Below are 22,819 nucleotides of genomic sequence, written 5' to 3'. Positions count from 1 at the left end.
TGTGTGTGTGTGTGTGTGTGTGTGTGTGTGTGTGTGTGTTTGTGGGTATGTTATTAAAATAAAAGTTTAAAAAAGCTTTGAAATTTTGTAAGAAGAAAAGCTGAGAAAACTGTGCTGAGAAAGCAATCCAATAAGCCGCCTTTCTCCATGTACCCTGCCTATAGTCCTACATGTGTCCTGTCTTGATTTCACTCAGTGATGGAGTGCAATGTAGAAATATAAGACAAACAAAGCCTTTTTTTAAAGGGAAGGGAGGAGATGGTTGGTGGGATAGGGATTTGTTGAATGGAAAATGTGAAGGGAACTATCATTTAAAATGTAAATAAATCCCAAAATTAATGAAAGAAAATATAAGTCCTGTGCAGAAATCCAAAGTGACAACATGAAACTGCTCACCTACAATCTCCTAAGCTCAAATGTGTAGGGCTTGGGCATGCATGACTTCCATCTGTGCCTGCAGGCCACTGAAATCTGCATCAACTATGTGGAGATCTACCCTGACTTCCTGGCACAGATGCTCCCCAAAATGAAGTGGGAAGTGATTGTGCTGGGAGCAGACACCTCAATCTTGTCTGAGGTACTTAAAGATCCAACTGAAAGCTATTAACAGGATGAAACGTTTTTGAGGAAGATGTACCCACATGTGGCTTGAGAATTGGATGGTACCCTGCAATGCTCAGAATCTGGACATATCTTCCCTATAAGCTGCAGGATACCCATTATGGTGTTGAATGATGAGGATACAGAGATATAAACTTGTTAGCCACCACACTGTGAGATGGGAGTGGGTGCACAGGTGAAGGAACACCCTGGTGAAAGAAGGGGGACAGGGGATGTGATAGGGGGTTTCTGGAGGAGTGGGAAACTGGGAAAGAATACAACATTTGAAATGTAAGTTAAAATATATGTAATTTAAAAAAAAAGACCAACCATATAATTCAAAGTGAGGGGCCCATCGCTGCCACCGAATATGTAGCAAATGATGGCCTAGTTGGACACAGTGAGAAGAGGGGATCCTGGTTCTGAGAGACTCTATACCCCAGTGTAAGGGAATGGCAGAACAGGGAAGCAGGAGTGCTTAGGTTGGTCAGTAGGGGGAGGAGGGGCATGTTAATGGGTTTTTAGAGGGGAAAACATGAAATGGGATAACATTTAAAATGTAAATATAGAAAATATCTAATAAAATAAAATAATAAAATAAACAACCTTGGGAACAATAAGTTAATAGCAGAATAAAAAAAAATCAAAGAAGCTGGGTGTGGTGTTGCAAGCCTTTATTCCCTTGACTTGGTAGGCAGAGGCAGGCAAATTTATGAGTTCAAGGCCAACCAGGTCTTCAGAATGAGTTCTACAACAGCCAGGCCTACACAGAGAAAACCTGCCTCGAAAAAATAAAAAAATTAAAGAGAAAGAAAGAAAGAAAGAAAGAAAGAAAGAAAGAAAGAAAGAAAGAAAGAAAGAAAGAAAGAAAGAAAGAAAGAAAGAGCAAAGCACCAAAGCACTCATGTGCATGCAGAATAGCACTGGTTCCAAAGACAGCCCTGTCCAAATGATACAACAGCACATGTTTTCACAAAATGGATTCTGAACATGTCCTCAGATTGGTCCTTTGACTATACTATCTAGGTTATTCCCCTCATGGTCACAAGAAACAAAAGGAAGTAACATAATAGTCTAAAGCAGATATCAGACTGATGCCAAGACGAGCCTATGACTCCATCATGTTTTCTGTTTTCAAGCATCCAGAGAGTGGTTCTCAACCTTTCTAATGCTACAGTTCCTTCATATATATTCTTCCTCATGCTTGGTGAGCCCCTACATAAAATTATTTTTTCCTACTTCATAACTGTAATTTCCTAGTGTTATAAATCCTAACATACATACCTGACATAAAGATAATCTTAGACAACTCCCATGAAAGTGTCACAAGGACTTACAACTTGTAGGTTGCCATTCACAGTGCCAGGCAATACTAGTAAGACTAGCCAGCTCCTTGATATTTACACTTTCTGCCTTCCAGAACTGTACTAAGATAGATGTGGTCTATTTAAGTTGTTTAATCATGTGATCATCTGTAAAACTACTTGGAAACACATACCCAAATGGATGATGGAGTCTATTTTTCCTGTCTTGGAATCTTGGCAGAGATGAGTCAGCTCTAATGAAATAGATGAGAAAGGTTACTGGATGAATTCCTACTCAAACTCATTGGAATTTACAGCAAATCTGTTTTGTCTGCATGAAGAATGGATGAGGATTTGTGCTCCATTATAAAGGTCAATAAATTGACTAATTTGATTCCTGCCTGTATATTTGTGTGTGCTTTGTACTTTTTTCTGCTTTGTGTTGTGTTCTGTGTTCTTGATTATTAACTCTAGGGTCCTTACCATACTTGCAAAATGAAACTTTTCTCAGTTGGAAAAGCTTTCATTTTTGTCCTCTGTATACAATACGATTCTTTAAAAAAATCAGTTTTTGAACCTTTGTACTAATAGTAAGATCAAAATTTCTGGGAAGACACTTTTCATTGAAAATACAGCTTTTCATTCAATAGATTCAGATTACTGTCCCCCCAAATCCTTCTACAATCTCTCCACTTCTTGACCCACCCAAATTCACACTTTTTCTTTCTCCCTTTATTAAAATACAAACATGCATCTAAATAATAATGATACTATTAATGATACTAATAACAATAATAATGAAGATTAAGATACAAAATAAACAAATGAACCAGAACAGAACAAAGCAAACATAATAAAAAAGAGGCAAAGAAAAAACACAAGAAATATACATGTAGACACAGAGACATATACGTTCACAAACACTCAGAAATCTCATAAAAACAAAAAAAACTGCAAATCATAATATATAAACAAAGGACCCTTAAGGTATTCTTTAAAGAACCCTGCCAATACCTTATTATATAAAGGACCTCCAAGATTGTTATCCAATTCGATTTTCATTTGCCAGGCAAGGCTGAACTAGAGACTTAGATTTAAGCAAGGTTTGCATACCCAGTGATACCCTAGTGGAAATTCGAATGTTTTCCTTTCCAAGCTACAAACTAGAAATAACTTCTGAGATAAAGATAGTGGCATGCATGCCCTTCCCTCTCATTGCTTGGGCTCTTTCTATCTCAGACCTTGCAGGCGCTGTGCATGCAGATACTGCTACAGACACTTTTAGTTCAATGCAACTGATATTAGAAGGCCTTGGGTGAGAGTTTTAACCACTTCGACCTATGGGAGTGATAGGATGATAAGAAATATCAATGGCTCATTTAAACTTTGATTGCTTAATTTTCTATACTCATGCTGGTTTGCAGCATGACCACCTTCATAGTCTCTGTGAGTTTTGACATGATGAATGAACAGGCATTCTTCAGAGGATGTAAAGAATTAAAGCTCAAGAAATGTATGAGGTGGCCCACTAGCCACTCAAGTAAGGTTACTAGCCACTCAAGACCGCATGCCTGAACTTCATCTCTGAAATAATATACATGGTAGAAGAAGAGGATTGGCTCTTCCACACTGTCCTGCAATCTCTACACATGTGCAGTGGTTTGTGCACAGTTACACACATCTGTACTTAATCAAACAATTGTACCCATAATGTAAGTACATTAAAATGTATAAAATCATATAAAAACAAGCAGACCTCCTACTGGAAGTTTCAGAGAGACTACATTTATAGGATTTGGAGCTTGTTTGTTTCCTACAAACCTCCCATGCAGATGGGAGGTTTTACATCTACTTTCCCACGAGTAAGTCTTCACTTGAAGCACTTGCCTGGGATTCCTGTAGAGTTGGTTTTTCTCACCACATATGAAGAAACGTCTGTGTATTCTGAGTGCCCTAGATGTTGCTGAATTGAAAAATGTACATGTAACACAGACTTCCCATAATTGCTGAAGGCAGGCCCTCCTTTCTTTCTTTTACTGTAGAAGTATCTTTTCCATTTTGTAAACAACAGACAGTAGTAGTTTCCTTCCTAATACAAATGTCTCTGGTTTAGTTAAATAGATTTATTAGCTTCAAATCAGACAATACCATGAAAGTTCATTTTCAGAAGGGTTAAGTGGAATTGAATTTGTGTTGTGTATTACTAACTGAGAGGCCAATTTATAACCACAGAGCACTTTGAGGTGAGTGGAAAAAAAAATTACAATTATAAAATGCATAAAATTCCTTACCAAATTTTTATCAAACTTGCTTTATACGTAAGATCAACCAAAAATTAACAGACAACTACCAAACAGTTAAAGCATAACAATGCCAATAAATTAAAAGAAAATGCTTATTTAGAAGTGGGAAAAGATAAGCTTTTATCGAATCTGCTTAATTGTATAAGAAAGAGAAACATCACTTTTCTTCACATGCTCAGAATTTAAGAGGGGGAAACGATTCCACTCGATAATCCAGTTCTATGTACACAAAATTAAGCAAGATCCTCATAATTAATGTGTGAGTACACAATGCCTGACTCAAATTCTATCAAAGACGCTAAAGTCCTGTTAATGAAGGCTCATCAGTCTCACTGTATTTATCATTATTATTATTATTATTATTATTATTATTATTATTATTATTATTATTATTATTTATTAATTGCTGTTGTTGGTTTTTTGTTGTAATTAAATAATTTAAATTTAAAGTTTATTAAATTTCAGTAGGTGATATTCAAGAAATGTATAAAACTTTTCATATTGACCAGGGACAAATGACTCTGCACTAAAAAACTAGATCTCATTACCCATATTATTATCTGGTAACAGTGTGCACAAGCAGACCTGAGACCTAACAAAGTTGTCCTTTAGTTCCTCATTTTGCTCACATCAGCATATGTAAACCATTGCCAAGTTCAGAGGCTAAGAATCTGCATAGTATATTTCACAGACCAAGTCCTCATCGATGACAGAAACTGTGGCTATGTACTCTGTTTATACTTTATTCCTCACGATGAAGGAACAGGAGAAAGCAAGAAACTGATGCTCTAAAGGGCTTACCAAGAAACTTCCCTGGACAATATTGGTATGAATTAGTAGAATTTGACTAAAAGAACACTTTGTCCACCAGGCTTGGAAGATGTAGAAAATGTAAAACTATTAAAGAGAAAAATGTAAAGCTGTACTTGTAATATAGTTAACAAAACACCCATGGAAGGAGTTACAGAGACAAAATTTGGAGCTGTGACGAAAAGATGGAGCATCTAGTGATTGCCATATCCAGGGATACATCCCATAATCAGCTTCCAAACGCTGACACTACTGCATATACTAGCAAGATTTTGCTGAAAGGACACAGATATAGCTGTCTCTTGTGAGACTATGCCGAGGCCTAGCAAACACAGAAGTGGATGCTCACAGTTACCTATTGGAATGGGTCACACGGCCCCCAATGCAGGAGCTAGAGAAAGTACCCAAGGAGCTAAAGGGAACTGTAACCCTATAGGTGGAACAACAATATGAACTAACAAGTACCCCAGAGCTCTTGTCTCTAGCTGCATATGTATCAAAAGATGGCCTAGTCAGCCATCACTGGAAAGAGAGGCCCTTTGGACTTGCAAACTTTATATGCTCCAGTACAGGGAAACGCCAGGGCCAAAAAGGGGGAGTGGGTGGGTAGGGGAGTGGGGGTGGGTGGCTATGGGGGACTTTTGGGATAGCATTGGAAATGTAAAAGAGGAAAATACCTAATTAAAAAAAAGAGAGATAAAAAAGAGTTTATGGTTAATGAGGGTACATTTTTGTTAAGATTGGTTCACATAGCCTGTCTTCCACTTAGCTCTATTTCCATAGCCAATGGGATGAAATTCTGCCAGGCCTGTCTATCATCAATATGAGTGGATGTGCAACTACAATAGCCAAAACTAGGAGTTTTCATGGAAGATCTCTTTTCTGAAGAAAAATTGAGGAAGAGTGGATTGGGGTAGCAAGAGTGGAGGAGAAGTCAGGGAGCAGAGAAGAGAAGGAATACTAGTTTTGGGATGTTGATTGATTAAATAATTTAAAAAATCAGCTCCAGGACAGATTATTTTCTGGTGTTAGAGAAAACTCATCTCAACAATTATTATTAAGGAGAATTTTATTCTCTGTGATCCTAGAGTGAATTCGTATTGGTGTGTGTGTCTGTGTCGGTGTGTCTCGGTGTGTGAACCTACCATGTTGCTTAAAGTATCTAGCACAATATAATTTGTCTTTCATGAACTCACAAGCCAGGATTCACTTCTCTGACTCCATGGCCATCTTAAGAAGAATCCTCCTGGCCAAAAAGTTGTTATTTCAACATAAACCTGGGATTCAATCTACCTTGCTTCTAATTGGGACCAAAAGTATAAGCCACATGTGTTTCTCTGCCAGACTACTAGTGGATGAGACCCTCGAGTATCCCAGATGCATACCATGTTGGAGAGGGTACATAAGCTCCCATGCACTGACCTTATCAATAAATTAAATGCTCAAACGTTTCTATAGAGAAAACTGCTATACTCATTTAAAATTAAGAAATCACAAATTGTACAACCCTTTAGGCACAGGAGTAGTATTCAATCATTTAAAAAGTCCAGTGTGTGTAATAAAAGCCAAAATAATCAAAGTCACTTTACTGCTCTCTTTTACTTCCAGAGAGATGGATAACTAGTATGGACAGTGAGATCTGTAAGTGGACTTCAAATGCTTACAAGTTTCTAAGGTTTGTGTTGGCTTTCAGGTCTTCTTGTGTTCCCCAAGCTTCCTTGAAAATAGACAATGTCAAGGGAGAAACTGAGGTGACAACTACCTTGCTTACACTGAAGGAAGACACAATCTTATCATGTTGTTCATAAATTTACCTGAATCTTTGTTTTGGTATTCTATGACGGTCAACATTATAGCCACTGAAACTGTGCCATGAATATTAATCCTTTCTGACTTCAAGAGCCCTAATAGCATTTTACATCTCTTCTGAGATAAGTGAAGATTTAAATCATAGTCCATGGTACCTGAAACCAGAGTATAGTGTCTAAGAAAACATTGCTGTGAACACAGATGTCAAACAAAAACATAGGTATGGATACAAATGTCAAAGAAATACTCATTTCTTTTATTACTAATACAAAAAAAGTGTGTGGATAGCACAGATAATGAAAGACAGTGGGCAGCAACGTAGAATTCTATTGTATCTTTTTTTATGATATGAAACATAACTCTCCCAAATTTTCTAGATTTTAAACCTTCTTTACATTCTGTCCCTGCAATATGCTAATTTTCCTTAGCTTGGTAATTCTGTCTGAGTTTTCTGACTAAGTACATTCTGGTGTCTGAGAAGCCTTGATCGTCTGTTAAACATTTTCTCACACAGGTTACATGTATAGGGATGGTCAGCAATGTGGGTCAGCTGGTGCTTAATGAGGTGAAATATTTGAAGGAATGGTCTCTCACATTCAATACAGTTAAACAGGATTCTCTCCTGTATAAAATCATTGATGTTCAACTAAATTTGTATTATGATTAAAGGTTTTCTGGCACCAGGGGCACTGATGTAGTTTTATTTCTTAGTGAGTCAGATAATGTATTTTAAAATCTGAACGGTGTTTTTCTGCGTGTGAGGGTGCATGTGTGTGCGTGTGTGTGTGTGTGTGTGTGTGTGTGTGTGTGTGTGTGTGTGTGTGTGTGTGTGTGTGTGTGTGTGTGTGTGTGTGATATGTATTCAGGGTCCAAAGAGACCAGAAGACTTAGAGACACAAGTAGGTTTTTATTCTTGGTTTTTTTGTTCTTTTGTTTTGTTTTGTTTTGTTTTGTTTTCTAGACAAAGTTTGTTTGTTTACCCCTGGCTTTCCAAAAACTGACTCTGTAGACCAAGGTGGCCTCAAACTCAGAAATTCGCCTGCCTATGCCCCCAGCCCACAAATGATGGGATTGAAGACCTTTTCCCACACTACCTGACATTAGACAGTTTTTTTGTTAAACTATATTTGGTGTTATAAACAGAACGGGAAGTTTAACATGTACTGTTTAAGAATTGAGCCATCTCTTTCTTCACAATGCAAAAAATAACAAGAATGAATAAAGTAGAAAAATATTGTGTAATAGATATGAGGGCTTATTTATAATTGTTTAAGAGTTAAATAATAACAACAAAAAGTCAAAAAGCTCAGTCTGGACATATGTATACAAATTGCCAAGTAACTTTTAACAAAATACACAAGCAATTCAATGAAGGAAGGGTATAAGTGTCAATAAATGATGGGGAGCCAATTGGACAATGTGATGAGTGTTCTTGGGTTTGAACTTTACTGCATCAAAAATTAACTAAAATCCAACTGACTGGGCAAGACGTTAATGGATTTTTTCTTAATAATTTGAAATGGCAAGATCCATTTTGAATCTGAATCTTTCAAGTGGGAAAAGTCACCTTAAACCTGGCACACACTTATATAAATATTCTGCAAACTATATGAAAGACGTGGAAGAAGAGAGTTTGTTTTCTTTGCCTGTTTGCCCTCATTGGGAAGCCCATTCCTTCACTGTCAATACAGGCCATTTTCAGTATTCCATAATACACTGGAGACTACCTGTGACAATCCACCTCATTGACTGAATAACTATTAGGTTCTTAGAATATCAGTTGGTAGACAGCTATTGTTAGATCACACCCTGTAATTCACTTTAAAGTATATTTAAAGTATATTTAAAGTATATTATATAACAAAATATTATAAATGATAAAATATATTACATATAAAATAAATTATATATAATACATACACCATAGTTTTATAAAATTATGCATATATATAATTTGTGCTGTATGTTTTGTTTCACCTGAGAGCAGTGACACATAATAGGTAAAAGAGTCAGCCTCAATCTCAATCTCAACTTCATACTGTATGTAAAATAATTCACAAGGGCATGTAAGAACAAAATAAAAGATTTTAGGAAAATTGGAGTATATGTATGATTAAGAGAGTTAAGAGTTCTAGATTTCATGGAAGAAATATTCATTCTAAGAGAAATAATTGATCCTCACTAAAATTAAGAACTTTCACGCTGAGCTGGATGGTGGTGGTGCATGTTTTAAACCCAGAACTTGGGAGGCAAAGGCAGGTGAGTTTGTGGTAAAACTGTTGTACAGATTGATCTTGAGGACAGCCAGGGTTATGCAGAGAAATTGTATCTTAAAAAAACAAAGAAAACAAACAACCCCAAAACAAAAAATAACATAGAAAATATTTTTTTTCTGTAGCCATTCCTGATTCAACAGTGAAGAAGCAATCTAAATCAATTATAACCCAAAAGGTAATATCTCCCAGAGTGTATTTTTCACCGTTACAGTCCAGGTTACACAATGTATACACAAAGGAAAGGAGTTATAGTTAACCAGTTTTAAACTAGTCAGGTGGTTAGCTTGTAGATGACCAGCATTACAACACTGTAGAGTGTCTTCTTCAATGGGTTAGCATAGCCCATTCTTCCTCAGATAAATGCATTTGTATATTGTCAAATATTAACATTCCTGAAGAAGACAAAGGACTTGAATTTAATACTGAGGCAGAAGCAATTGTTGTACCTGTCTGTGAATCATGGCAGGCTGCATGATGAGGAAATTATCATTAACGAATTTAGGTGGAGAAACTGGGATAACCAGAGGTAGGCAAGTGGACCAGATAATTGGTTGTAAAATATCCAGTTTCCACTCTGATCCTGACAAGTCTAGTCGCCTGGAGATCAGTAAGGTTGAATGTACCAAAGAACACTAGTGGTCTTAGCAGCAGGAAAAATCTAAAATGAGACTGCCTGAATTCAAAAGGGAAATGTTAAAATAAAATAAAACAATAACAAAAAGCAATCTGACTTTCTCCAGCCCCTCTATGGTCCAGTAGCCTCCATGGCTATTTAACACCAACAAACCACTAGTAAACACTAGTGTTGGGCAGATTTGTGTGTTGCTATAAAGCTGCCTTGATCATTTGCTTTCTTGGGTGTTATCCTTCATGAAGTTATTTCTCTCTTTTCCTTCTCTGTAAAATATATAAGACTAAACTTAAAAGCATTTTCTGAAGTGATACATGAGTCCCACCCTCTCCATATAAGATCTGGTTACCATGAGTCAGCCAAAATAAACTCTGCCTGACATTCTTAGGTTGGATTCTGAAAGAGGTGGTTTCTGTTGTCACTGGGGTGTCACTTAGTTCCCCATTCACTAGCAGCACCTAGAACATGGCACTAGGTTACAAAGGCCAGTGGAAGTCCTCCTCTCTCAACTCATGGATGTATTTTCATAAAAAAGATATTAATCTCAGCATCCATTCCACCTCTAGAGAACATGAATGCCAGCCTAGGCTCCTATACCTAACAAAACTCTCAATCACCATAGACGGAGAAAACAATATATACAACGACAAAGCCAATTTTACACATAATATTTCCTTAAATCCAGCCCTACAAAAAATAATAGGTGGAAAACAACAACACAAGGAGTGAAACTACACCATAGAAGAAACAAGAAAGTAATCTTACAACAAATCCACAAAAACATGCTTCCACCTCTAAGAATAAAACTAATAGAAAGTAACAATCACTTTACCTTAATATCTATTAATATGAAAATTAATATTACCATCATAACCTAATTGAATGAAATTCAAAAATATGAGGAATTAGAAATTGTCCGTTTTTCATTATGTTGTTCCTAATTTGGTAAATAGGATTAATAAGTCCAATATTGTATAATCCATATAGTCTTTCTTCTTGTTTGTACATAACACTGTATTGCTGTGTGCCACATAATGGTCTTGAAAACATGCTTCCCCTATCTCAGCGTCTGTATTAGTAGGATTGTTTATTTGATATTTTTACACTATACTATGGTTTTCAAAACAGCTTAAATTTTTCAAAACTGTTTATAAACCAAAATAAATGTAGACAATTAATTTGGGAGGTGGCTTATAAGAGAACAGCAAAGAGTGAGACTAAAGGGTTTGCTTGATATTTATTATTATTGTATAAATTCTGAAGAGGACTTTATAAGTTACTATTATTCTGAGATGAATGCTTTTGAAAAAAAATCACATCCAATGAAACTATCATCAACTAACTTCTGTGACACTCTCCAAGCAGAACAATTCTTCATTGAAACAGTTGATCAATGACTTCATGGATAGACCATCTTAATAAACACCCATTCCTTAAGTGAATGTACCTTGTTACCTGTGGCCTGAGAATGACAACAATCATGCAAATCAAATAGCTTTGAACATAGCAGGAAATTAGTATCCAAAAATCATGCCTATAGTTCATTCCTTGCCACAGCAGATATGTCAACTCTACCCTTAGTACTATGGAGGTAAAATACTTTGGTGATGTGAGGGACATTCAAGTACAGCCTTATTACAATGAAATCCAGTGTCCATAAACTGTTCTTTTTTTCTTTTTTTTTTTTTGTATCACAGTAAGCCAAGATTTTTTTTAATTTTACAATTATTATATACTTTCTTTGTTTACATTCCAAAAGTCCCCTCCCGCCTCCCCCCTTACCTCTCCTTGATCCCCAACATACCTATTCCCACCTCCAGGCCCTAGCAGTACCCTGAGCTGAGGCATATAACCTTCACAAAACCATAGGCCTCTCCCCCCACAGATGGCCTACCAGGCCATCCCCTGCTACACATTCAACTAGAGACATGAGCTCTGGAGGTATGGGTTAGTTAATATTGTTGTTCTTATTTAGGGTTTCAAACCATCTCAGTTCTTAGGGAACTTTCTCTAGCTCCTCCATTGGGAGTCCTGTGTTCCATCCAATAGATGATTGTGAGCATCCACTTCTGTATTTGCCAGTCACTGGACTATCCTCACACAAGACAACTTCAGGGTCTTGTTAGCATAATCTGTAAGTCAAGAATTTTAAGATCTACTAAAAACAAAACAAAACAAACAAACAAACAAACAACAAACAAACCTAAAGACTATTTATGTTCACCAAAAAACTAATAGTGATATATTATTTTAATATATCATACAGTTAATATATTTGGAGTTATTTAAAATTTATGAGAAAAAAAGTATTTTCAGTATTGCTGTAGACAAATATATAAATAAGACTATTCAATTGATTGTTGTTTTCTATCAAACAACATTTTTAATATTCATTTTTATTGTTACAATATTTTATAAATATTAAGGAACATGATAAAAAATGGAAGGTTTGATAGGTTTTGAGTGGGCATCAGCTGGAGGAGTTGGGGTACAAAATAAAAAGAAGAATGTAATGTAAGTCTGTTTACTCAAAATATGTTTTTAGATGTTAACAAATTCAGATAAATTGAAATTATGTACATTTTCTTATCATAATGAAATAAAAATTAAATCAAAACATATTTCTAGAACTGGTGGGATTGCTCAGCAGTTATGAGAACGGGCTATTATTTTACAGTTCCTGAGTTCAATTCCCAGCAACAACATGGTGGCTTACTACCATATATAAAGTGATCTGATGTCCCCTTCTTTCATGAAGGTGAACCCATAAAAAGAGGACTCATACATTTAAAAAATGATAGACTTAAACACATTAAAATGGTTCTATAATTATTATTATTAATTATTATTATTATTATTATTATTATTATTATTATTATTAAAGTGTCTAGCTACTTCCTTTCATTTCTTTCCACCAAACCAGCCTTGGAAATCTAATGCACAAGTAGGAAAACACTGGAAGTAAATGGGCGGAATGCTCTTGGATACATGAAATACACACTAGACTAGTTGAAAAAATGGAAAAACTAGCTGTTAAGGGCAACTGTTGGTTGGGCATTGGTGGTTCATGCCTTCAATCACAGCACTTGGGAGGCAGAAGACAAGGATTTTTGAGTTCAAAGTCAGCCTGGTGTAAGTTACAGGACAGACAGTGCTACACTGAGAAACTCTGTCTTGAAATTTAATAATAACAATAATAATAATAATAATAATAATAATAATAATAATAATGATAATGATAATGATAATAATAATAATAATAATAATAATAATAATAATAATAATAATAATAATAATAATAATAATAATAATAATAAGAAGAAGAAGAAGAAGAAGAAGAAGAAGAAGAAGAAGAAGAAGAAGAAGAAGAAGAAGAAGAAGAAGAAGAAAAGAAAAGCACCTATTCTATGCAGAGGACCCGGCACAAAGCACCCAAATTGTGGCTCATAACATATGCACAATCACAGTTTCAGAGAAACAGTGCTCTCTTGCGGCCTCTGTAGGTAACAGAGGCATAAGTGAGAGAGAGGGGCTGCTCAGCCTAGCACATAAGTGAGAGAGGGGACCTGGGCAGCCTAGCATATAAGTGAGAGAGAGGCCCTGCCCAGCCTAGCACATAAGTGAGAAAGAGGGCCTGCAAGGACTAACATCTAAGTGAGAGAGAGGTCCTGGGAAGCCTAGCACATAAGAGAGAGAGAGAGAGAGAGAGGACATGTGAAGCCTAGCACCTAAGAGAGAGAGAGAGAGAGAGAGAGAGAAAGAGAGAGAGAGGGAGGGAGGGAGGGAGAAACGGAGGGAGGGAGGGAGAGAGAGAGAGAGAGAGAGAGAGAGAGAGAGAGAGAGAGAGAGAGAGAGAGAGAGAGAGAGAGAGGACCTGCCCAGCCTAACGCCTAAGTGAGAGAGAGGGCCTGAGCGGCCAAGCACATAGGTGAGAGTGAGAGGGCCTGCACTGCCTAGCACACTCTTCTATCAAGCTGAGGACTAGGAAAGTAGAGAGAGGAGAGTACCAGAGGTTGTAGGAAATCTGAATGCTCCCTTCTAAACTCTTAGGGGCAGCATAGACTCTTCTGCTGTGCATGTGTACAGGCAGAAGTCCACATTATTAAATGTTTATGCACATAAATAAATAAAAAACCAAAAATGCTTACAAGAGCCTCTACAGCTGAAATTAAGTAGAGCCATTTGCTTATTTCATATGTTACATATTTGTTCTGGATTTTCAAGTCTGTAAGCACTTGTCAACCAACAAACTGGAAATCATTTGTCTTAAAGCCAGTAGATTATTCCCACCTTCTAAAATCTCCCTTCAAAGGACTTGGTATTCCGTGAACGCATGCGCAGGGTGTATTCAGCCAATCAGCACAGTCCTTTGGTGAGACCTGTTTGCTCCAGCTGGCATCACAAAGGATCCTCTGAGGCTTCTGTCCGGGTCTGGCCTCTGACAACGTTTTTTTTTTTTTTTTTTTTTTTTTTTTTTTTTGCCATTGAGGAGCTAAGCACAGAAGGGTGCGGTTGGGAAGGTGTTCTCCTCTTAGATGAGCTGTAAGTGATAGTCTGCCCTGATCAGGGTTGTTGTACAGTTAATCGAGGTGTGACAGGGTGGGGAATCTCAGGCCCAGGAGGCCACTATGTGAGGAAAAGCCTTCTGATCGCCATTTTCTGTGGAATCTGAGGGTGAATGGAAGGTGGAGGACCGTATTCATGGAAGAGGATCGAACAGGTCAGGGCCATAGAGAATTGGGAACCCTTGGAAGAGAAAAGCTTGGGGCCTGGGGATAGGATCAGAGAACCAGCTGCAGGACTGTGGGTCAGGGAACAGGGAGCCATTGGTGAGATGCCTTGGCGATTGTCCTGTGTGATGTTCAGGATCCCTTAGAAACACACTGAGGATTCCTCCCTCCTCATTGTCTTCTCTATGGTGTGTTCCTTTGGTATAGACTGTATGAACATTGCAGACAGTAGAATGGCATAGGAAGATGAATGAAAAGAAGAAGAGGAGATATTGTAAGAGATTCATAAGTCATTGGGGATGGATTCTGACCACAGATCTTTCTGTCTCAGTCTCCCATGTATTGGGATTAAAGACTTGCACCACCAATTTCAGCTTTTTCTCTCAGTTTAGGTTCTGTAGGATGGGATCTATCTTTGTAGTTTCAGCTGGCCCGGCTTGGCCTGGCCTTGAACTTAGAATCTTCAGATGTTTGAAATCCTCGGCTTCTCCAAATCACTAATTTCTCCAATATAAGGTCTTTCTGTGTGGGTGGTGGTGGTAGTTCATGTTTTTTTGTAGACTTAGTGGTGGATCTTTTTGATATGAATATACAGTTACCATGTTCTTTATCTTTCTGGATAGAACTGTGAGTTTACCTTAGACTGAGATAAACTGTTAAAGAGAATTGCTGATGTTTTGTTTAAAAATATTCTGTGGGAGATAGGACCAAAATTCAGATGCCTCAACGGTTAAAGGATGTTGCTCATCATTTTTTTGGGAGGAGGGGAGGACTCATATTTTGAAGGTTGGCCAGTTTTTGTCTCTTTTTAAACTGAGAAATGGCAGATTGATAACTTAGGTTCTAAAGGAGGTTTTTAAAGAAGTGAGTTAAAGAAGTTTTTAAAACAAGTTGTGAGGGAGAGGGACATGATAAATGGGATACACGGAGGAAATGGTATGGGTAAGTGTATATATATATATATGCATCACCATATTGAATATGTACACAGAACTCTCTCAAAGGCAATTGATTAAAAATATACATGTTAAGTAAAAAAGAAATGATCTTTCATTGAGCTAAAATAATTTTTTGATTTTTTGTTATTTTTAATTATTTAAATGATAATTTTTAATCAGGTAACTAAGTTCTTTTTTTTTCTTTTTTTTTATTGTTTTTTTTTTTTAACTAAGAAGACTACTGAGTTCTTATGAGAAAAATGGCTCTTAAGAAATTGAAGGTGATACCAAAGGAAGGTTACTTATTACTTTTGGACTTTGATGATGAGGATGATGACATAAAAGTTTCAGAGGAGGCTCTATCGGAAGGTATAGCATTTCCAGTATTAATTGTGTCCTGCAGTTCATTAGACTTTACCTAGTCACCTGAAATGGAAGAAGTCTTTGTTAAGAGCTTACATATACTTCATTTCTAATTTTACCTATATCTCTCTATTCCTATATACAAGGTTTTGCAGCACATAAACCTACTCTTGGAACTATATCAGCATATGTTGAGAGAGAAGAACTTTCTTGATTTTGCCTCAAGAAAAGATGTGAACATTGTTCGTATAATATGTTTGCCAAACATGAATTTATTTCATAAAACCTGCAAATAAATTATTTCCATTTTTTTCTATTATATATTTTCCTTATTTACATTTCAAATATTATCCCCGTTTCTAGTTTCCACTCCAAAAAATCTCCTGTCCTCTCCCCTCTCCCCCATCTCCCCAACACACCATCTACCAATTCCTAACCCAGGTATTTCCCCATACTGGGGCATAGGATCTTTACAGGAACAAGTGTCTCTCCTCCCATTGATGCCTGACTAGTCCATCCTCTGCTACATATGAAGCTGGAGTCATATGTCCCATTATTTGTTTTCATTGATTGGTGGTTTAATCCCATGGAATTGTGGGGTACTTGTTAGTTCATGTTGGTTTTTCTTCTAGGGGCCTGCAAACTCCTTAAGCTCCTTAGGTACTTTCTCCAGATCCATAATTGGGGACCCTGTGCTAAGTCCAAAGGATGTCTGTGAACATCCACTTTTTTATTTGTCAGGCATTAGCAGATCCTCTCAGGAGATAACTATATCATTCTCCTGCACCCAAGCCCTTTTTGGCATCTTCAGTAGTGTCTGGATTTGGTGGTTTTTTATGGGATGGATCCCCAAGTGAGGCAGTCTCTGTATTCTTTTATTCTCAGCTCCAATCTTTGTCTCTATAACTCCTTCCATGATTATTTTGTTCCCCATTCTAAGAAGGAACGGCATATCCACACTTTGGTCTTCCTTCTTCAGTTTCATGGGTTTTTCACATTTTACCTTGGTTATTCTGAGCTTCAGGGATAATATCCACTCATCAATGTGGGAATATCATGTGTGTTTTTTGTGATTGGGTTAACTCTCTTAGGAAGATATCATCCAGATCCACCCATTTCTTTAAAAATTTCATGAATTCATTGTTTTTAATAGCTGAGTAGTAATTCATTAAGTACATGTACCATATTTTCTATATACATTCCTCTAAAGAGAGTCATCTGTGTTCATTTCAGCTTCTTGTTATTATACATAAGGCTGCTATGGACAAAGTGAAGCATGTTTCCTTATTACAAGTTTGAACTTCAAGGTATAACCTTATCAATTTTATGAGGTCCCATTTGTCCATTTTTAATCTTATAGCACAAGACATTGGTGGTATTTTTTTAAAGAATATTCCCCCTTTGCCCATGTATTCCAGGCTATTCCCCACTTTCTCCTCTATAAGTTTCAGTGTCTCTGGTTTTATGTGCAGTCCCTTGATCGACTTAGACTTGAGCATTGCACAGGGGATGAGAATAGATCAATTTACATTCTACTACATGCTAACTGCCAATTGAACCAACACCATTTGTTGAAAATGCTGTCTCCTTTCCACTAGATGGTTTTAGCTCCTTTGTCAAAGATCAAGTGACTATATGTGTGTGGGTTTATTTCTCTGACTTCAGTTCTATTTCATTTATCTACCTGTCTACCACTATACCTGTACCATGTAGTTTTTATCACAATTGTTTTGTAGTGCAGCTTGAGGTCAGGCATGGTGATTCCACAAGAGGTTCTTTTATTGTTGGGAATAGTTGTTCCTATACTAGGTTTTTTTTTGTTGTTGTTGTTGTTGTTGATTTTCTTTTTTTGTTTGTTTGTTTTTTTCAAATTCCAGGAGAATTTGTAAATTGCCCTTTCTAACTCAGAAAAGAATTGAGTTGGAATTTTGATGGGGATTGTATTGAATCTATAAACTACTTTTGGCAGAACAGCCATTCTTACGATATTAATCCTTCCAATCCATGAGCATGGGAGTTCTTTCCATGTTCTGAGATCTTGTTTCATTTCTTTCTTCAGAGACATGAAGTTTTTATCATATATATTTTTCACTTTCTAAGTTAGAGTCACACCAAGCTATTTTATATTATATGTGAGTATTGTGAAGGGTGATTTTTCCCTAATTTCTTTCTCATCCTCTTTTTCCTTTGAGTAGAGAAAGGCCACTGATATATTTGAGTTAATTTTATATTCACCTACTGCACTGAAGTCATATATAAGGTTTATGATTTCTCTGGTGCATTTTTGGGTCACTGATACATGCTATCATATATTCTGGAAATAGTGATATTTTGACTTCTTCCTTTCCAATTTGTATTCATTTGTTTTCCTTTTGTTGTCTAATTGCTCTGGTTAGGACTTCAACTACTATATTGAATAGGTATGAAGAAAGAGGGCAGTCTTGTCTCGTCCCTGACTTTAATGGGATTGTTTCATTTAGTTTAATGTTTCCTACTGGTTTGCTATTTTTTTTTTATATTTAGGTATGGGCCTTGAATTCCTGATTTATCCTGGACTTTTATTATGAATGGGTGTTGTAGTTTGTCAAATGCTTTCTCAGCATCTAATGAGGTGATCATGTTGTTTTCGTCTTTGAGTTTGTTTCTATAGTGGATTAAGTTGACAGATTTCCATATATTAAACCATCCCTGCATTACAGGGATGAAGCCTACTTGACCATGATGGATGATCGTTTTGATGTATTCTTTTATTTGGTTTGCAGTGATTTTATTGAGTATTTTTGCTTCGATATTCATAAGGGAAAATGGTCTGAAGTTTCCTTTCTTCATTGAGTTTTTGTATGATTTGAATATAATTGTAATCTGGCTTCATAGAACAAATTCAATAGTGTTCCTTCTCTTTTGATTTTGCATAATAGTGTGAAGAGTTTTGGTATTAGGTCTCCATGTGTAAGACCCCGAAGATGGACCTCCTCTCAAGTGAAGTAAAGTCCCGGGATGAGGTGGCCAGCACCCCAATGACTTGAGAGAAATCCACACCTGATGCAAACTGCAAGAGGTTTTATTATCAGCTAGCTAAGGACAAACTCCTTCCACTGTGCAGGGCAGGGGCGTATGACTCTGAGATGTGACAGAAGAGGGTTTTTATTAACTAGCTGAGGAATTGGGATGATTTGGGAGGAGAGTTTGGAGGAGTTTGGAAGAGTTGGGAGGAGTGTTCTTCTCTGCCCGGATGTCCTTGGCAAAACTCCAATTTTTGAATCTCTAGCTGTATGGCTCAGAAACCAAAAGGCTTTTTGGTGGCTGTAGAGAACATGGAGTCTCTTTCTGGCTGTATTTTTATAAATCAGGGAAAAAAATCTTGGAGAATGTTCAGGTGCTTTACCTTCCAGGGAGAAACACTCTGAGTTGGGGTCTCAACATTTCCCACTCCTTCTAGTACATAGTTCTGATCTTATAAGTTAGAAAATTAAACCTCTGGCCCAGCTGCCAAACAAAGCCAACATGAGGTCACAGCTTTAGGATATGTAAGATTGAGAACCTCAGAAGCCCCTTGAATGAGACAAAAGAGCCTCTTGCCAGTGGGAGGAGGGAGGGAGGGAGGTTCCTGTGCAGTGCCCACTGTGTGTGAGCAGTGCCAGGCCAGAGGGCCATGGCAGGCTGGATGCCAGAACCGGGCACATGCTGGAGGTGTGGCAGCAGGGCTTGTGAGAAGCATCAGGGAGATTCCTTTTGATCTGAGTTCAAGTTTGCCAGAATGGTGGGACCAGACCAGGACAGGTACTCCTGTTTGAAATTTATGTGGCACCAAGATGGTTTCTGGTCATATGTTTTTTGTTTTTGTGTTTTTGTTTTAGTTTTTTATTGTGTTTCAACATTTCCACGGCATCTTTTCTGACCAGTTGTAGGTCCTTCAAGTGAGCTAGTGGGAGTTCTGAAAAAGAAACATGAGGGTCAAACATTCCACCTGCTTCTGTTAAAGGGGGGGTCCCCAGTTGAGGAGTTCGAATGGTGTAAGTTTAAATTTCCCTGTGGTGTTCCATACTCAGAACAAGGTGAAGGGAAAAAGAGCTGCATAATCTTTTCTGCAGGTCTCTAAAACCAATTTAGTCAAGGTTTCTTTTAATGCTCTATTCATCCACTCTACCTGTCCTGAAGTCTGGCATATATAAGAACAATGTATCTTCCAATGGATCCCCCATTGTCTGGCTAACCCTTGTCTTACCTGGGCAATGAAGGAGGGGCCATTGGCTGACGAAAGTACCTTAGGGATGCCAAATCTTAGGAAATTTTCCTCTAATATCTTCTTTGCCATGGCAAAGGTGTTCTTGTTCTTATTGGGGAAGGCTTCTACCAAGCCTGAAAAGGTGTTTACAAAAAACAAATAGATGTTTATTACTGTACTTGGCTGGTTTAACTTCAGTAAAATCTACTTTTCTGTATGCTCTTGGTCAGTCAACTCTTATCCACTTTCTGGGGGGTGTTCTTGTGGTGCCCAGCAATGGTGAGGGCACATGCTTGGCATTCATTAACAATCTCATGGGCAACATCTGGCAATCTTATAATATAGCAATTTGAGCTCTTAACATTTTTTTGACCTTCTGATTTTCCAAGGGCATGAGGTGGTGTAGATTGATGCTGTAGATTACCTTTCTCTTGTGGGCAGGACAGAGCAACCATCTTGGGTCTTAGCGACTCCCTGGGTAGTATGCACACATATATCAGGTATTTTGCCTGTTAATTCCTGATCTTCTGGAGTATAATCAAAGCCTGCATCTTTGAGATTATAATGGTCTTGACATTCTTTATTTTTTTCTCTTAGGGCAGCCAGGTCAGGCATCAGATTTCCCTTCACTAGGGCCTCATGGACTTTGTGGTGACTATTGCAATGTATGATGACAAGTTTTTTTTCAAAGTGTATGGCTTCTAACAGTCTCTTGGTTTCTTTTTTATTTTTAATATCTTCCCCAGTAGATGTGAGTAGCACCCTTTTTCTAAAGATAAAAAGATAAAGATAAAGATAAAGATAAAGATAAAGATAAAGATAAAGATAAAGATAAAGATAAAGATAAAGATGCATGTGAGTGGTGGCAAAGGCATACCTGCTGTCTGTTTAGATATTGATGTTCTATTCTATTGCCAGCTGCAAGGCTTGGATGAGTGTGATTAGCTCTTCTCTCTGGACAGTCATTCCTTCAGAAAAGCTGCTGGCACGGATGGTTTCTTTTCCGTTGACCACTGCTGGCACCACTTTTCTTTTACTTTCAATCAAAAAGCTGATACTATCTGTGTACCAATTGGGGCAGCCTGGCCATGGCTGGTCAGTGACTTCTTTCTTAGTTTTGATTTCTTCTGCCAGGATGTCTATACTCCTTCACTGGTAGGGAGTTGTCAGCTTCAGGCAGCAAGGTGGAAGGATTAGGGATAGCAGGGGTGAAAACTACACTCTCTCTACACTCTCTCAGTCAGTAAGAGACTCTGATAATGGGTCCTGTGAGCATTAGTCATCCAGCAATCTGACAGCTGTCTAACAATGCTTTCTAAGGCATGGGGGCAGAGGGGGTTTACTACTATAGTTCCTTGACCTAGAGTCAGTTTGTCAGCATCTTTGAGAAGTACTGGCACAGCAGTGGTAGCTTTTAAGCAAGAATGCCATCCACTGGCCACTTGGTCTTTTTTTTTTTTTTTTTTTTTACAAGTAGACTACAAGTCTTGTCTATGTCCCCAGAGCTTAGGTCAGGACCTATCTCACTATTTCTGCTCTTTTATCTAAATAGAGAGTGAATGGCCATGTCACATCTGTCAGGACTAGGGCTGAGGCACTAAGCACAATTTTTTAATATTTTTAAAGGCCTCCCCATATATGGGGTCCATGAGAAAGTCCCAGTCTCTTTAGTAAGAAGGGATTATTAGTGAGTGCCAGGTGGCAAAGCCTTGCTTTTTAACTGGTAGCAACAGAGTATTCCAGGAAGACTGACAAAGGACCAAACACGCCTAGTTCTAAGAGCCTTTGAAGGTGAGGTCTGATGCCCTCTCCGGCCTCTTTGCTCATGGTGTATTGTTGTACCCCGAAAGGAATCACACCAGTTCTCAATCTCACAATGATGGGGGGCACCATTTTTGCCTCAATTATACCCCCAGTCTTTGCCCAGGCTGTTGGATATCTCTCTAACTAGGTCCATTCTAGTACTTTTCTTGATGGGGCTTGAGGCTCATGTAATCTATATACTTCTTCCAATTTTGATGTTAAATTTATAGAGACAGAGGCTTGCCAAGGGATTGAAGTTCCTTGCAAAGAGCAGCTTATTTGGGATTTTAAATATGCTAGTATGTCTCTCCACAATAATGGGGTGGGGCTTGAGGAATGATGAGGGAGGAATGAGTTACTTGGCTTATTCATAGATTAACTTTCTTATCAGTGGTCCAAGAGTATGGTTTCTGACCAGTAGCCCCGAATACTAAGGATTGCTGGTTCCTCAATTTCTCCAGTGGCTCTGTCAGGACTGAAAACTCTGCTCTGATATCATGAAGGGAAGCCATGGGGGTCTCTTCCACCGTTAGGGTTACCCTAGTCTCACGTAGGGTGTCTGTTCCCCATATCCACTAGTCATCATCCTCTGGGATAAGGACTTAGGTGGTCTGGTATCTGTCTCTTTCTTGGGGCAGTCTCTTGCCCAGTGTCCCTTTTCTTTACAGTACCCACATTGGTCCTTATCTACAGGTGGTGTGAAGGTCCTATGGAGATCTGAGGTCTTTTTGGCCCTGTGTTGCCCAGTTACCCTGTCTGCCTATTCCCTCCATCTTTTCTATAAACTACCTTATCAACTGCTAATGTATCCAAAATCCTAATTAAATTTCTATCCTGCCTTCCATCTGGTCTACTTTCTCTTGACTCAGCTACTCTCTCTTCTCTTTCTCCTTTTTCTTTTTTAGTCTCTCTCTTATGGTACACTTTCTCTGCCTCCTTAAACAGATCTTGAAAAGATAATGTTTGCAGACTCTCTAAATGCTGTAACCTTCGCCTAATGTCAGAAGCAGAATGCCCAAATGAAAGC

At 37.8% G+C, this 22,819-nt stretch overlaps 1 protein-coding gene across 3 annotated transcripts in view; it reads left to right on the top strand.

Moving 5' to 3' along the window:
- The first annotated feature begins 14,213 nt into the window (after window positions 1-14,213).
- Window positions 14,214-22,819, top strand: part of Gm21996 (predicted gene 21996) — a 45,230-nt gene continuing 36,624 nt past the window's right edge. Inside the window, exons 1-2 of one of the 3 annotated variants that reach the window (XM_011251108.1) lie at window positions 14,422-14,453; window positions 15,636-15,770. The gene's annotated coding sequence lies outside the window, so the exon portion shown is untranslated. Of the gene's footprint in view, window positions 14,276-14,421; window positions 14,454-15,635; window positions 15,771-22,819 lie in introns of those variants that run through there. The other 2 variants (XM_011251107.1, XR_882340.1) reach the window with 2 other exon arrangements.

The sequence above is a fragment of the Mus musculus genome, chromosome Y (genome assembly GCF_000001635.26).
Source record: "Mus musculus strain C57BL/6J chromosome Y, GRCm38.p6 C57BL/6J".
Lineage (NCBI taxonomy): Eukaryota > Metazoa > Chordata > Mammalia > Rodentia > Muridae > Mus > Mus musculus.
This window is presented reverse-complemented; position numbering and strand designations above follow the sequence as displayed.